At 36.1% G+C, this 17,429-nt stretch overlaps 1 protein-coding gene and 1 pseudogene across 1 annotated transcript in view; one reads left to right on the forward strand and one right to left on the reverse strand.

Annotated features, from left to right (window-relative positions):
- Positions 1 to 17,429, forward strand: part of NEDD9 (neural precursor cell expressed, developmentally down-regulated 9) — a 299,037-nt gene that overhangs the window by 13,902 nt on the left and 267,706 nt on the right. The gene's annotated exons all lie outside the window — the stretch shown is intronic.
- On the reverse strand, positions 8,804 to 10,883 carry LOC136794943 (52 kDa repressor of the inhibitor of the protein kinase-like; annotated as a pseudogene).

Genomic DNA, 17,429 nt, shown 5'->3' on the forward strand with positions numbered 1-17,429 from the left:
TGGGCAAGGTTATGAAAGGTGCTTGGGAAGGGTGGAGACTGGCATCTGGCAAGGTCACCAGGGCGTTGCTGTAGTGATCCTTCCATGAGGCAATGAGGGCAGTGTTATTGCAAATAGGAAGGACCAATGAGAGCTTTCCAAAAGATAAAACTACCTGATCTTGAGCAATCTGAGTCAGAGATGATGGTAGAACTTCTTGTCTAAAGGAGTTGGGAGGTATGAGACTGGAACTTAGGGAAGAGGACAGCATGAATAAGTAGATTGACATAGATTTATTAGTCAATGATATAGAAGCGACAGCTGAAGCCAAGAGAATGAGGGAGGATTCATCAAAGAAGGAATGTGGAGGAGAGAACAGAGAAATGAAAGTTGGGAACCACCCACATTTAGGGCATAGGACAAATAAAATGAGCCAATGCCAGGGGGAACATGTGGCCTGGGATGTAGGTGAGACTCAGATAGTGTTGCCAGAGAATTAAGGCAGCTGAGTGGTTAAGGAGGAGGACGCTGTCACCAGTGCTGGAAGAAGGTGAAGGAGCGAGAAGATGAGGACTTAAGGAGAAGAGTTAATAGTGATCTGGGACTGGAAACCAGATCACATAGATAAGGGAGGGAAGGAGCTATGAGGTGATGAGTGAGTGGACCTGGGCAGAATAATGAAGCCGTTAGGAGGACAGGCTCTGATGGCAACTCTACCTGAATCCTGGCTCCATCCAGACTGGGGCAACTTAACACACAGAAGTTGACCTAAGTCTCCATGCACTGGATTGAATAGCATCCCCCAAATTCAGGTCCTTCTCAGAACCTCAGAATGTGACCTTATTTTGAAATAGGATTGTTGCAGATGTAACTAGTAAAGATGAGGTTATAATACAGTAGGGTGGGCCCTTAGTCCAATATGATTGATGTCCTTATAAGAAGAGGAAAGGACACAGAGAGAGACACACACACGGAAGATGACCACGTGAGGATGGAGGCAGAGACTGGAATTAATATGCAACTTCAAGCCACGGAAAACTCAGGATGCCTGGCAACACCAGAAGTTAGGAGAAAGGCACAGAACAGATTCTCTCCTAGAAACTTGAGAGAGTACAGCCCTGCTAACAGGGCCAATTTTGCTCTTCGAGACCCCAGAACTGCGAGAAAAAACATTTCTGTTGTTTTAAGCCACCCATTTTGTGGTACTTTGTTATGGCAGCTCCAGTAAACTAATATTCTTGGTAATCTCATCCTTAAAGTGAGGATATTAACACTCTCCTTATAGGAAGGTTAGCAATATAATATGAAAAATGCTTAGCACAGTGTCTGCCCCATTGGAAGAGCTCAGTTATATGGTGTCATATATTATATTTTTCTTTGAACAATTTGGTGTGGAAGAAAGGAAAAAGTGGTCCTTCAAAAACCATACATGTGATGAGGTAAATGTTATTGTTTCTTTTTACATTTTTATTTTAAACATTTTATCAAGAAAGCACCTTTTTTTTAAATACAGCAGGTTCTTATTAATCATCCATTTTATACACATCAGTGTATACTTGTCAATCTCAATCGCCCAATTCATCACACCACCATCCCCACCCCCCCCCCATGGCTTTCCCCATTTGGTGTCCAGATGTTTGTTCTCTACATCTGAACCTCAATTTCTGCCCTGCAAACCGGTTCATCTGTACCATTTTTCTAGGTTCCACATATATGCGTTAATATACGATATTTGTTTTTCTCTTTCTGACTTACTTCACTCTGTATGACAGTCTCTAGATTCATCTGCATCTCAACAAATGACCCAACTTCATCCCTTTTTATGTCTGAGTAATATTCCATTGTGTATATGTACCACATCATCTTTATCCATTCAGCTGTTGATAGGCATGTAGGTTGCTTCCATGACCTGGCTATTGTAAATAGTGCTGCAATGAACATTGGGGTGCATGTGTCTTTTTAAATTATGGTTTTCTCTGGGTATACACTCAGTAGTGGAATTGCTGGATCATATGGTAATTCTATTTTTGGCTTTTTAAGGAACCTAAATACTGTTCTCCATAGTGGCTGTATCAATTTACATTCTCACCAACAGTGCAAGAGGGTTCCCTTTTCTCCACACCCTCTCTAGCATTTGTTGTCTGTAGATTTTCTGATGATGCCCATTCTAACTGGTGTGAGGTGATACCTCATTGTAGTTTTGATTTGCATTTCTCTAATAATTAGTGAGGCTGAGCAGCTTTTCATGTGCTTCTTGGCCATCTGTATGTCTTCTTTGGAGAAATGTCTATTTAGGTCTTCTGCCCATTTTTGGATTGGGTTGTTTGTTTCCTTAATATTGATCTGCACGAGCTATTTATATATATTTTGGAGATTAATCCTTTGTCCGTTGATTTGTTTGCAAATATTTTCTCCCATTCTCAGGGTTTTCTTTTCATCTTGTTTATGGTTTCCTTTGCTGTGCAAAAGCTTTTAAGTTTCATTAAGTCCCATTAGCTTATTTTTATTTCCATTACTCTAGGAGGTGGATCAAAAAAGACCTTGTTGTGATTTATGTCAAAGAGTGTGCTTCCTATGTTTTCCTCTGCTTTATAGTGTCCAGTCTTACATTTAGGTTTCAAATCCATTTTGAGTTTATTTTTGTGTATGGTGTTAGGGAGTGTTCTAATTTTATTCTTTTACATGTAGCTGTCCAGTTTTCCAAGCACCACTTATTGAAGAGACTGTCTCTTCTCCATTGTATATCCTTGTCCTTTTGTCATAGATTAGTTGACCATAGGTGCGTGGGTTTATCTCTGGGCTTTCTATCTTGTTCCATTGATCTATGTTTCTGTTTTTGTGCCAGTACCATATTGTCTTGATTACTGTAGTTTTGTAGTATAGTCTGAAGTCAAGGAGTCTGAATCCTCCAGCTCCGTTTTTGTCCCTTAAGACTGCTTTGGCTATTCGGGGTCTTTTGTGTCTCCATACAAATTTTAAGATTTTTTGTTCTAGTTCTGTAAAAAATGCCATTGGTAATTTGATAGGGATTGCATTGAATCTGTAGATTGCTTTGGGTAGTATAGTCATTTTCACAATATTGATTCTTCCAATCCAAGAACATGGTATATCTCTCCATCTGTTGGTATCATCTTTAATTTCTTTCATCAGTGTCTTATAGTTTTCTGCATACAGGTCTTTTGTCTCCCTAGGTAGCTTTATTCCTAGGTATTTTATTCTTTTTGTTGAAATGGTAAGTGTTTCCTTAACTTCTCTTTCAGATTTTTCATCATTAGTTTATAGGAATGCAAGAGATTTCTGTGTGTTAATTTTGTATCCTGCAACTTTACCAAATTCATTGATTAGCTCTAGTAGTTTTCTGGTGGTATCTTTAGAATTTTCTATGTATAGTATCATGTCATCTGCAAACAGTGACAGTTTTACTTCTTCTTTTCCAATTTGTATTCCTTTTATTTCTTTTTCTTCTCTGATTGCTGTGGCTAGGACTTCCAAAACTATGTTGAATAATAGTGGTGAGAGTGGACATCCTTGTCTTGTTCCTGATCTTAGAGGTAATGCTTTCAGTTTTTCTCCATTGAGAATGATGTTTGCTGTGCGTTTGTCGTACATGGCCTTTATTATGTTGAGGTAGGTTCCCTCTGTGCCCACTTTCTGGAGAGTTTTTATCATAAATTGGTGTTGAATTTTGTCAAAAGCTTTTTCTGCATCTATTGAGACTGATCATATGGTTTTTATTCTTCAATTTGTTAGTACAGTGTATCGCATTGATTGATTTGCGTATATTGAAGAATCCTTGCATCCCTGGGATAAATCCCACTTGATCATGGTGTATGATCCTTTTAATGCGGTGTTGGATTCTGTTTGCTAGTATTTTGTTGAGGACTTTTGCATCTATATTCATGAGTGATATTGGTCTGTAATTTTCTTTTTTTTGTAGTATCTTTATTTGGCTTTGGTATCAGGGTGATGGTGGCCTCATAGAATGAGTTTGGGAGTGTTCCTTCCTCTGCAATTTTTTGGAAGAGTTTGAGAAGGATGGGTGTTAGCTCTTCTCTAAATGTTTGATAGAATTCACCTGTGAAGCCATCTGGTCCGGGACTTTTGTTTGTTGGAAGATTTTTAATTACAGTTTCAATTTCATTACTTGTGATTGGTCTGTTCATATTTTCTATTTCTTCCTGATTCAGTCTTGGAAGGTTATACCTTTCTAAGAATTTGTCCATTTCTTCCAGGTGGTCCATTTTATTGGCATAGAGTTGCTTGTAGTAGTCTCTTAGGATGCTTTGTATTTCTGCAGTGTCTGCTGTAACTTCTCCTTTTTCATTTCTAATTTTATTGATTTGAGTATTACTCTTGCTCTGTATCTCTTCCCAACTACTTTACCAGGAAAAGGAGGGCAAAGGCCACATGTCTTTTTTTTTGTCTATAACACCCATATCACGTGGCAAATGTTGAATGTTTATTGAATAATTTTTGTTTGATTCACTTAATTTAATAAAGTTTCACAATAGTTTGAGAGTGTGAAGAAACCAAGTTTCTAAAACTTAATGTGTCCTACAGACTAGTTTTCTAAGCTAAAAGTATTTCACCCAAGGTAGAGTCTGCAATATGAATAGTAAAGATAATTTTCTAAATCATGTGATGAAAAATTAATATCAGGACATTTTAGGGTTGTGTTAATTCTCTGCTATCTTTGGTTTTCTAGACATATCCTTAGAGCTACACTAACCAATACAAATTATATTGGTAATACTGGAACTTTTTTATTAGCAATGTGAGTGAATTTTCCCTCAGTCACTAAAAATATGTCGTGTAAATTTATGCTTCACCCAAGGTAAATTTCTGAAAACAGAACTCATTGACATTCAGAAGCCAAAAAAACTCAAGTGCTTTATTCTCACAGTAGTCAAATTATTGACTACCTTGGAAATAATAGTAAGACAAATAAAACTTGATTTCCTTTCTAAGAACAACACGAAGGGATTAGAATTAAAAACATCTGCAGGAGTCACTGAATATCAAATCCTATGCATTTTCTGACAATGTGCTCTCTCAAATCAGGAAACTATACATAAAAGTTTTACATTGATGTTTCAAAAGAGCAAAGATGATCTAGGTAACTCTACAGTCAGCACCTTAGTGAGTGAGCAGGGAACAGTACAAGTTTACAGCTAACATGGACCCTCAGATGGAGGGAGTAGATCAGAGAAAGGCCATCATCCATGGGCAAAGCCAAAGGATATACTGATCATGAATATGTTAGTTGTTTAAGGGATAAAACTTCCCATAGTCCATACTCATTTCTGTATTATTTGGGCCTCTTTAACAAAAACTTTATTCAACAAAAAAAAAAGTTAGAAGTTGGTATTACAATGATTGAGGGGTTTCACAGAACCCAAAGGCAGGAATGCAACTGGAGTTCTGGAAGGAAGTGAAACCAGCAATTAACAGCTGGCAGAATCCAGGAAATTCTCTTGGTCCATATCTGCTTCTCCTTTTTTATTTCCTCCTGTCTTCTTTCTCTTTGAAGACTCTGTTTCTCTGGCCTTCAGTCCACAGTGTGCGCTACAATTGCAGGCAAACTTTACTCTGGACTTAATTTCAGAATTCCTGTGTGAGAGCATAATTGGTCCATTTAGTTCAGGTTGCCATAACTTTATCACTTGTGGCCTTAGAACAGATTATCTACTGTAAATTTGGCTGCCTAGAGATTGCTTCTGTGGTTTTTCTTGTACCAGGATACTTAAAAATAATTTTGAAATGCTCAGTTTTGTGACCTGCCCTAAAGTTCATCAGGGGCAAGAGAACAACTAAACATATGAAATAAATTTAAAGTAACAGTTTAAATTTAAAATAAAATTTGTTCCATGATTGCTTCCCTGAGTCATGCTTGTTCAATAGTACAGTTACATTTTGGATAGGGGATTGTGAAATGGACAATTACCATGGAAGAAGAGTCATTTATGAGTTTGGCAGATACTCCAGAAATAGCTGTCTGTTGGAAGTGCAATTTGGATGTAGCTTACAGTTAAAATTTATGTCTTCAGGAAATGCAATTACAAGTGTCATAAAAAGATGTTAAAATGAAAGCTAATATCATCATATTACATGCAAACAAAAATAAAATTTGTTTTGGAGAAAGAAAATTACATGCAAAATAATATTAGGTTAAAAATGCAATATACAATTTTATGACACTATATACAGAAGATTAGAAAGACCAACCCAAAAGGTCAACTTGGGTGATTTCTGGTTTTCTTGTGTAATCATGGGTAATTTTGTTTACTTTATACTTTAACATATGAGTTGTCATAAGTGGAAAACTATTGCTTTTAAAACTTACAGAGGGGGCTTCCCTGGTGGCGCAGTGGTTGAGAATCCGCCTGCCGATGCAGGGGACACGGGTTCGTGACCCGGTCCGGGAGGATCCCACATGCCGCAGAGCAGCTGCGGGAGAGGGCACAACAGTGAGAGGCCCTCATACCACCAAAAAAATTAAAAAATAAAAAATAAATAAAACGTACAGAGGTTATTTTTATAAAAAGAAAAATAACATTTTTGCAGTCAGAATATTATTATAATAGTGGAAAAAGTGCTTTGATAGGCTAATGTGTAAATAGAAAAGAACAACACATCAAATTAGTGTATTGAACAAGAGTAACGCTGAAGAACATCCAGGTTCCTTTTGAGTAAACGTTTCCCAGTTGAATATCTAATTATTCCAGTACCTTTCATTGGAAAGATTTTCCTTATCCCCCAAATGTATTGCTTTGGTACCTTTGCTGGAAATTAATTGATTTTACGAGTGTGGGTTTATTTCTGGGTTCTCTATCCTGTTCCATTGATGTTTCTCAGTCCTTATGCCAGTATCACACTGTCTTGATTAATGTAGCCTTAGTAAATTTTAAATTCAGATAATGTAAATCCTCCAAATTTGTTCTTCTTTTTCAGATTTACTTGCGTCTTCTAATCCATTAACATGGTACATATGTTCATTTATTTGGGTTTTCCTTAATTTCTCTCAGCAATGTTTTGTAATTTTTAGTGAAGAGGTCTTGCATGTTTTGTTTAATTTACTTCTAAATGTTTATGTTTTAGTTGCTATTGTAAATGAAAAATTTTAATTTTATTACCATTAAATCAGTAAGTTATAAAATAACAATTGATTTTAGAATATTGACAATGTATCCTGCAACATTTTAAAATTTGCTTATTAGTTCTAGTAGTTGCTTATAGGTTCCCTAGAATTTTCATACAAACACATTACGCTCTTTACTTCATTTTCTTGCCCTAGTCAACTGGCTGGGGCCTCCATTACAACATTAAGTGGAGACACCTTTGCCTTGTGTCCAGTCTAAGAGGAAAAACTCTTATTCTCTCACCACTGAGCATTATATTAACTGTAAGGTTTTCACAAATATCCTTTTTTTTTTTTTTTTTCTGGCCATACCGCACAGCATGCAGGATCTTAGTTCCCCACCAGGGATCGAACCCATGTCCCCTGTGGTGGAAGCGTGGAGTCTTAATCACTGGACTGCCAGGGAAGTCCCCCATAAATATCCTTTATCAGATAAAGGAAGTTCCCTTCTATTTCTGGTTTACTTAGAATTTTTTTGTTAATATCATGAGAGTTTTTCAAATTTGTCAAGTACTTTTTACACATCTATTGAGAAGATCCTATGATTTTGTTCCTTTTATCTGTCAATACAGTGAGTAATATTGATTGACTTTTAAATGTGAAACCAACCTTGCATTCCTGGGATAAACTCTACTTTGTCATGGTATATCATTCTTTTAATATATTGCTGGATTCCATTTGTGAATATTTCATTAAGGAGTTTTGCATCTATGGTTATAAAGGATTTTTTTGTAATTTTCTTTAAAAAAATAAAATTTATGTTTTATTTAGATTAAAACACATTGTACAAAGTTTTTGTCACCAAAATAACAGCAATAATTTCTATTATTTTTATATAAGCAAAAAAATTCCTATTTTTCCCAGGTAATTTTTATAAATCAAAACAAGGCAGTAGGTATGGTCATGGAGAGAATAAACAGTCAAATAGATGGTCAGTAACCTTGGCTTCTGATTCTATCTTGACCATGAAACAAAAGTGTTCAATGTACACCTGCTAGAAAGACTATACTCAGCTAAGGTATAAATTCGACAAATGATTGTAAATAACATCCAGAAGAAGAACCACAGTGGATTGCTTTCTATTCAAACTTCAATTTTCTACTTAATGGAGACAAAATCTATACTGCAATCTCTGTTTGGTGATCTCAACGTTTATTCTACTTGTTGGTAATTTCCTTAACTGCCCATTACAGATTTTTAACCACATACTAAAACACCTACTAGTCAATGGTCAGTCCTGAGCTTTATTGCAGTATTTTATGAAATATATTCCTTCTCCCCACACCTCTCCAACATTTATTTCCTCAAAGAACTGGAAACTAATACCTAATAATTTGATTCATGGCAATAATAATGTTCTATTTCAAGTGACTCAACTAAAATTTCCCCGGAGTACCACCAAGAGAAATCACAGAGAAATGAGATGTTCTTTCAGTGCTGTCTTCTGAAATGAGAGGTCTTCAGAGAATAAAAGTTCAAACAGCAGCCATTTAACCAGCAGTTTATCAATGTTTAATGCATTCAATGGAAGGCTCAGAAGCAAATAGTCTGTGATTAAATGGCCTACATACGCCTTAGAGCTTTTCCTCCAAATATGGACTGTAAGGATAAAACCAATTTTTAAAACTTCTGTTAGGTATTTTCAGTGTTCTTTTTAAAGTACTTGTGGGAAACTCTGGCTTAAATTCATAGTTTGATATATGTGTCTACCATTAAATTAAGATCATATTTTATATCAAGATTTATGTTAAACAAAGTAAAGTTATTTGACCTCTGGTCTGTTAAAATATTTCTTAATTATGCTTAAGATGCTTTCATCTAATTTCATTGCTCTCATTCTCAAACTTCATCAAGGAAGAAAACACAGGACCTTCAGCCATGTATAGACATTAAGAAAAAAATTGAAGTGAGACAGGTAGTGGGCTTTGTACATGGTTAATGGAAGCTCTGTATCCTTTTCTCTGTGTTTTTTTTTTTGATTCTCCAACAATGAAGATTGACAGAGAGTGTGTTGGGAATGGATAAATCACTTTGGTACATGTTGGCATGGTGTTGAATGTGAGCTATTCCAGGACTGGTGCTATAAGAGATAAGCATTTAAGAACTGTGAGGTGCCCATACATTTGTTCTCTACATCTGTCTCTATTTCTGCTTTGCCACTAAGATCATCTGTACCATTTTTCTAGATTCCACATATATGCATTATTTTACAATATTTGCTTTTCTCCTTCTGACTTACTTCACTCTGTATGACACTCTCTAGGTCCATCCACGTCTCTACAAATGATGCAATTTCATTCCTTTTTATGGCTGAGTAATATTCCATTGTATATATGGACCACATCTTATTTATACATTCCTCTGTCGATGGACATTTAGGTTGCTTCCATGTCCTGGGTATTGTAAATAGTGCTGCTATGAACATTGGGGTGCATGTGTTTTTTTGATTTATGGTTTTCTCTGGGTATATGCCCAGTAGTGGGATTGCTGTATGCGTGGATACCAAAGGGGGAAAGGGTGGGGTGGGAGGAAGTAGGAGACTGGGATTGACAAATATACATGATTGATACTATGTATAAAATGGACAACTGATGAGAACATGCTGTATAACACGGGGGAACTCACCTAGTGCACTGTGGTAACCTAAATGGAAGGGAAGTCTAGAAGAGAGGAGAGGGGATATGTGTATGTGTATGGCTGATTCATTCTGTTGTGCAGTGGAGGCTAACACAACATGGTAAAGCAACCACACTCCAATAAAAATTAATTTTAAGAAAACCTAAGAAAAGTTTTAAAAAAAGAACTTGTGAGGTGCTATTGTAAGAAAATATCTTTAACATCCTGAATAATGTGTTTCATTGTTGGGATACTAAGTATTTGTTTATACTAATTCTCAATGGTTAGTTGAGATTATCTTGCTGAGCCCAGAGGAAGTTCCAGGAAATTCCATTTAAATATCAAGTTTGGTGCTGAATCATGGCTTTCTCAAATCAAAATTTACAATAAACATAAATATTTTGCATCTCTTCATAGAGTGCAACTCTGCTGCAAAGCAATATTGGAAATGCGGCCCTGGAAATTTTTTCCAAAGGCTATTTTTAAAAATAGGATATTTTTATGAACAACAATAATAATTAAAACAAAATCTGTTAATGCACTACAGAGAACAAAAGCTCAACCAGCTATAAAGTTATTCTATCTAACATTCATATCATTATTTATACCATCTAAACACAAAACAAGTATTTACAGGAGTTCTACAAAACTTTCAAAAGCATCATACCCACCTATTCATTGAGACTGGCAAATTTCCTTCAGTTCATGTGCCTTTTATCCTTCACTGTTCTGAAAGAGGACAGATGTTACATTGTTAAGTTCTAAAGTAGTTGTGATCAACAGAAAAAAGAACAAACATCTTTAATTTCTACCAAAGCAACAGATACTCCCACAACAGACACTGCTTTTGACAACTACATATTTAAGGCAGAGGAAGAATAGACTGTGTAGATATTTTGGGGTTGTTTCTCTAAAAGTCTAGTTACCATGAGTTGCATTTGGGACAAAGTCCACTAGACATAATCTAAGCCAGACCACATCAGTGCTCCATGTTTGTCCCCCATTCTTGCATTATCATAGTGTGAAAGTTCATAGCCAGAATTTCTGCATCAACTTCAGAAGGTAGAAAGCCCATATTCCTCTGTCTGGATTGACAGTCATTGATGAACCTCACCAGTACTGGTGATTGCTCCTCCCCTACTATGTCCATCTTATTATCAGTGATAATGGAAGAGGTGAGTCTCTCACTTTCCTGTTTCTCTCCAATGGCACTCTTGCAGTGTCCAGCACCTATTTCTGCTGCGTTTTCAAAAGGATGGATGTGTAACTGCTATCGTCTTGAAGCACTTTCTCAGAACTGCCTCACCAGAACATCCTCTGCACTCCAGCAGGAGAAAAGATATCTTTAGAGATTTTGTCAGCTTCATGTTAATCCAGACTTGTGCTTTATAAAAATCAAACTTCAGATGAAGATTTTAGCTGCTCCTTGTTTTCATTCTCTGCAAAGTTTAAGGATAAAAATGCCTTCATCTTGTTCTTTACCGTCTTCCTCTGCATTGGAGTGGTGAGGCTTGCTATGGTTTCTTTATTTCTGAGTTTGTTCCTGTTCAGAAGTTTTACCATTTCTTTTTCTGTTTGTGTTCTTATTTCATGATCACTCAGTTATTTTACTAATTTTCAATGTCTCCATGTGGATTGTTCAGATGACTGGTGAAATCAACTACTGCTGGCCTAGCATAATCTCAAAGAACTCCTTTTTAAGTACTCGTTCTACAAACCATAGGTTTCTTAAAGCATTTGGCAGTAATGTTTGCTTAGCAGATCAGGTATTTTATCTTCTAAGTCACATATCTTACATTTCTTCACCCACTTCTGGCTTCTGTCCAGATCTTTCAGGAGCCTAAAGAAAGTCAGATTGGACTGCATTATCTTCCATGTTCAGCTGGGGGCTGTGCAAAAGTTTGATATTGTCACCCACCAGCCAGCCAGCCTGCTCTTCTCTCCCCTCCCCCCAATTCAGGGAAGCTCGTCTGCCTGTTGGTAGTGGAGGAAGGAAACTAAATTAGGTGGGCAGTTTGACATGACTGGTGTTTTAATTTTCTTTTTTAAAAATGTCTGTGTCAGATTTAGTATCGGGGTCATGCTAGCCTCATAAAACACATTGCAAAGTGTTTCCTCCCCTTCTGTTTTGGAAAGCATTTGTGTAAGACTGCTCTCTTACCTAAATGTTTAGCAGAGTTCACCAGTGAAACCGTCTGACCCCGATGTTGTATTTGAGAAAAGATTTCGATAACAAATTCAATTTACTTAATAGATATAGGGCCAGTAAAATTTCCTATTTCTTCTGTGTCTGTTTTGGTAAGTTGTTTTATTCAGAAATTTCATCTAGTTGTTGAATTTATTAACATAAAGTTGTTTACAATATCTGTAGCATCTGTAGTATATTCACACATTTATTCCTGTTATTGGTAATTTTTCTTATTTTTTTCTTTATCAACCTATGTAGGGCTTGTCAACTTTGTTATTCTCTCAAAAAGAAAAAAATTTTATGTGTTAATTTTCTCTTTCATTTATCTATTTTCTATTTCATTGATTTATCCTCTTTACTATTTCCTTCATTCTACTTACTCTGGATTTATAGATCTTCCTCAGCTTACAATGGGGTTATGTCCCAATAAACCCATTGTGAGTTGAAAATATCCTAAGTCGAAAATGCATTTAATATACCTAATCTACAGAACATCATAGGCTAGCCTAGCCTACCTTAAACATGCTCAGAACACTTAACAGTAACCTGCAGTTGAGCAAAATCATGTAACACAAAGCCTATTTTATAATAAAGTGTTGAATATCTCATGTAATTTATTGAATACTGTACTGAAAGTGAAAAACAGAATGGTTGTTAAGTGTATCCGTTGTCTACCCTGTGATTGTGGCACTGACTGGAAGCTGCAGCTTCTACCACTGTCCAGCACCCCAAGAGAGTATCATACTACAGATCACTAGCCTGGGAAAAGACCAAAATTGAAAATTCAAATCCTACTGAAGGCACATTGCTTTTGCACCATTGTAAAGTTCAAAATTCGTAAGTTGACCCATTGTAAGTTGCGGACCGTCTGTACTTTGCTCTACTTTCTCTAGGTCTTACTGTAGACTCTTAGGTCATTGATTTTATACCTTTATCCTTTCCTTATCTAGGCATTTAAAAGCTATAAATTTTCCTTTAGCTGTAGCTCACAAATTTTGATATGCTATATTTTCATTAGAATTCAGTTTGAAATATTTTCTAATGCACCTTGTCGTTTTTCCTTTACCCATAAATTATTGACAAGTATGTTGTTTAATTTACAAATATTTAGGTTTTATCCCTCCTACATATCTTATTGTTGTTGATTTCTAACTAATTGCCTTGTGATCGGAAAACATAGTCTATATTATTTCAGTCCTTTAAAATATATTAGAACGTGTTTTATGGTCCAGCAAATGGTTTATCTTTGTTAATATGCCATGTGCACTTGAAAAGAATGTTTTTCCTGCAATTGTTAGGTGTAGTGTTCTATAAATGTCAATTAGGTGAAGGAAGTTATAGTGTTACTGAGATCTTTTGTCTATTTGTTCTGTCAGTTGCTGAGAGAAGACTCCACTGTAATTGTGGATTTGTCTCTTCCTTTAATTATGTTACTTTTTCATCTAATGTATTTGAACCTCTTTTATTAGGCACATACATGTATGATTCTTATGTCTTAATAAATTTATCCTTTTTATTGTTCTAGTGTGTCTCTCTTTATCTCTGGTAATACTCTTTGCCTTGGCATCTGTTATACCTCATGCTAATCTACCTATTCCAACCTTCTTAGATTTTCTGTTTGCATGATTTATCTTTTTTTAAATTTTTATTTATTTATTTTTGGCTGTGTTGGGTCTTCATTGCTGTGCACGGGCTTTCTCTAGTTGTGGCGAGCGGGGGCTGCTCTTCGTTGCGGTGCACGGGCTTCTCCTTACGGTGGCTTCTCTGGCTGTGGAGCACGGGCTCTAGGCACATGGGCTTCAGTAGCTGCAGCACACGGGCTCAGTAGTTGTGACTAGCGGGCTCTAGAGCGCAGGCTCAGTAGTTGTGGCGCATGGGCTTAGTTGCTCCACGGCACGTGAGATCTTCCCGGCCCAAGGCTTGAACCCGTTTCCCCTGCATTGGCAGGCGGATTCTTAACCACTGAGCCGCCAGGGAAGCCCATGATTTATCTTTTAATATCATTTACTTTCAACCTGTTTGTATTTTTACATTTAAAGTTCATCTCTTATGGAGAGATTATGTTGGGTCTTATTTTTTTTAATCTAATCTGAGAATTTCTGACTACTATTGGAGTGTTTAGTCCATTTACACTTAATCCAATTATTGATATGGTTGAGTTTGGACCAACCATTTTACTAGTTGTTTTCCTTTGGCCCCATCATTTTTGTATTTGTTTTTTTGATTCTCTGTTCCTACTTTCTTAATTTCTTTTGATTTAATTGAATCTTTTTGAGAATCCCCTTTCAAGAGATTGTGGCATTTCAGTTATATCATTTTGCATTATTTCAACTGGTTGCTCTAGGAACCACAATATATACAGTACCCTTAATTTTTCACATTTTTCTTACGTTTAATATTGGACCATTTCATACAAAGTGTAATGATCTTTCAAAAAATATAGATTTTTAAGCTCCTTTCTTTAGTTTTTAGTTGTCTATATTTCAGCTACAAATATTATAAATCAAACAATAAAATGTTATAATTTTTGCTTTAAACAGTCATACATATTTCTAAAAAACTACGGAAAAAATCTTTTATATTTAGCCACACATCTATCATTTTTGGTACTTCACTGTCCTCTGAACATTTGAATGTCCCTTTGGCATCAATATTTCTCACCTGATGAACTTCTGTGGTTTTTTTTCTACTGCAAGTCTGTTGATAAGAAGTTCTCTTAGTTTTCATTTAGCTTTATTTTGCTTTCATTCTTGAAGGTTATTTTCACTGCACTGAATTGACTTTTTTCTTCTTTTAGCATTTTAGAGATGTCATTACATTATCTTCTTGTGTCCAGTGTTTCTGACAAAATATCTTTGTTAATTCATATCATTCCACTGCATGTAATAAATTAATCTGTAGCTAGTCTGCAGTTGCTTTCAAGAGTTTCTTTTAAACTATGGCTTTTAGAAGTTTGACTCTGATGTGCCTAGATATGCTTTTCTTTGTATTTTTCCTAATTGGGGTTTACTGGACTTGTTAGATGTGTAAATGTATGCCTTTCACCAAATTTGGGAAAATTATCGCTATCATTTCCTTATATATATTTTTCTCTCTTATTCTAAGACAGCAAGTACACAAATGTTAGACCTTTCTACAGTGCCTGCATAGTTCACTGACACTGTTTATTTTCTCCAAACTTTTCTTTCAATTTTTCAACTTAGACACTTTCTATTGATCTATTTTCAAATTTACTTACTGTTTTCTCATTTCAGTCTGTGTCAAGCTACTTTGTAAATTTTTAATTGTAAATACTGTATTTTCCATTTCTAGAATTTTCAATTGGTTCTTTTTTGTGGTTTCAGTTTCTCTGCTAAGATTTTCTATTTGTTAATCATAAGTGTGTTTTCCTCTAAATCCTTGAGATGGTTATAATAGTTGCTTTAAAATCCTTATCTGCTAATTCTAACACCTGGGTCATCTCAAGGTCAGTTTCCACTTATTGCCTTTCTTTGAGATTTAATTGGCCTATTTGAAGTTTACCCCATGTGTATGTAGTTCAGGGATCAACCAGAGATTTTGGCCAAGTTTATATACAGAATCCTGCTCTCCCCACCATGTCTATCGCTTTCACCTTTCCAGGATTCCAACCCCCCTCAGGTTCCAGCTGTGTGGTGTCCCCAAACTCTGACCTATGGCTTTCCAAGCCAGTAAGACTATGGATTTCTATTAGAATTTTAGCCACTCAGCAAGCTGAAACTAGGGCTTAGCCTCAAACAAAAATCTGTATCAAAACAGGAAAATTACCCTGTGCCATTTACTTCTTTCAAATATAGATTTACTTCATTTCTTTTAGTTCCTCTGACTGCCTTGAAATTATTATATTTTGTATTTTAGTTAGAGTTTATAGCTATTCTCTGAGAGTGAGTTGACTGATAGAAGCTACTTTTCCACTACTAGAAATCTATTTGCATTACTTTTTAATTCACTGAGAAATCAGAGATTACTAATTAGTTTTCCCATTACCTCACGTAGCAGTTGCCTGATGTTGGTTGTAGGTAGATTTTCCTCTACTCTACCACTGTAAAATGTTTAATTTACTCCTTTTTTAAAAGAGATTCTCTCTTTTTAAAATATTTATTTTATTTTTGCCTGCATTGGGTCTTCGTTGCTGCGCACGGGCTTTCTCCAGTTGTGGTGAGTGGGGGCTACTCTTCGTTGCAGTGTGCAGGCTTCTCATTGTGGTGGCTTGTCTTGTGGCGCCCGGGCTCTAGGCATGCAGGCTTCAGTAGTTGCAGTGTGTGGGCTCAGTAGTTGTGGCACACGGGCCCTAGAGCACATGGGCTTCAGTAGTTGTGGTGTGCAGGCTCAGTAATTGTGGCTTGTGGGCTCTAGAGCTCAGGCTCGGTAGTTGTGGCTCATGGGCTTAGTTGCTCTGTGGCATGTGGTAACTTCCTGGACCAGGGATTGAACCCGTGTCGCCTGCATTGGCAGGCGGATTCTTAACCACTGCGCCACCAGGGAAGTCCCTTGATTTATTCTTTGATTGATTGGTTGTGTTTATCCCCACATATTTATCAAGGATCTCCTATGTCCTAGGTACTGGATACATAAAAGTGAATAAGGTACAGTCTCTGCCTTCACAGAGCTCAGAGTCTTGTGCTATACTTTTATTACAGTAGTGACTAGAACACATATAGAACATTTCCATCATCCAAAAAGATCTAATGGACTGTCTTGGTGTAGTGGAAGAGAATGATATGAAAATGCACCACTAAAATATAGCATGAGAAGGTATAAGAATAGAGTTGTATATAAGGTATGGCAGTTGAGCAGAGGTGATACTACTTACTTGTTATTACAAATATCCAAAGGGGAAATGATTCTTAAGCTGAATGTTTATTGATTAGAAGGATTTTATCAGTCATCCTAGGGAATATAAATAGCATATCAATAAGCTCTAAAGACTTGAAACAGATAAGGGAACTACAAGAAAACTCCTGACTCTACGTATCTATTTTAGGGTTAGTTTTACTACATAAAACTATTCTGTAGTACTTTCTCACAGGAATTAAAAACATTTACTTAATTATATTCAAAAGAGTATATATTTTGTTTTTTTAATAAGAAAAAGAAGAGCAACTACAGACATGACTCTGAAGCAACTGCATAATCAAATTTCAATTCACGTAGCCTATCCCTTTGCCAAGATAGTTAGTGATATTGAGGAAATAGCTGTCTGTCAACATATTTGACTACCACTGCTTTTAGACAACTGAAAATAGTAAATCTCAGGTGTTAGAATATCAACCAGGAACTACATAAAAGTTCTTCTCCATTAGGTTTTGGACAGGTAACATATATTTGCTTTTAAATATCTTGTTAAAACTGAAAGTTTTACTGTATAAAAAAAGTGGTAATAATTTGTACCACCCACCAATTGCAAATGCTGCATGAATGATTAAAAGAGTTTCATGTCTTTGTAAAGAGTTGTAAGAACATAATGATTTATTAGTGTTCCAACTGCTG

Source organism: Kogia breviceps, chromosome 10 (assembly GCF_026419965.1).
Source record: "Kogia breviceps isolate mKogBre1 chromosome 10, mKogBre1 haplotype 1, whole genome shotgun sequence".
NCBI classification, from domain to species: domain Eukaryota; kingdom Metazoa; phylum Chordata; class Mammalia; order Artiodactyla; family Physeteridae; genus Kogia; species Kogia breviceps.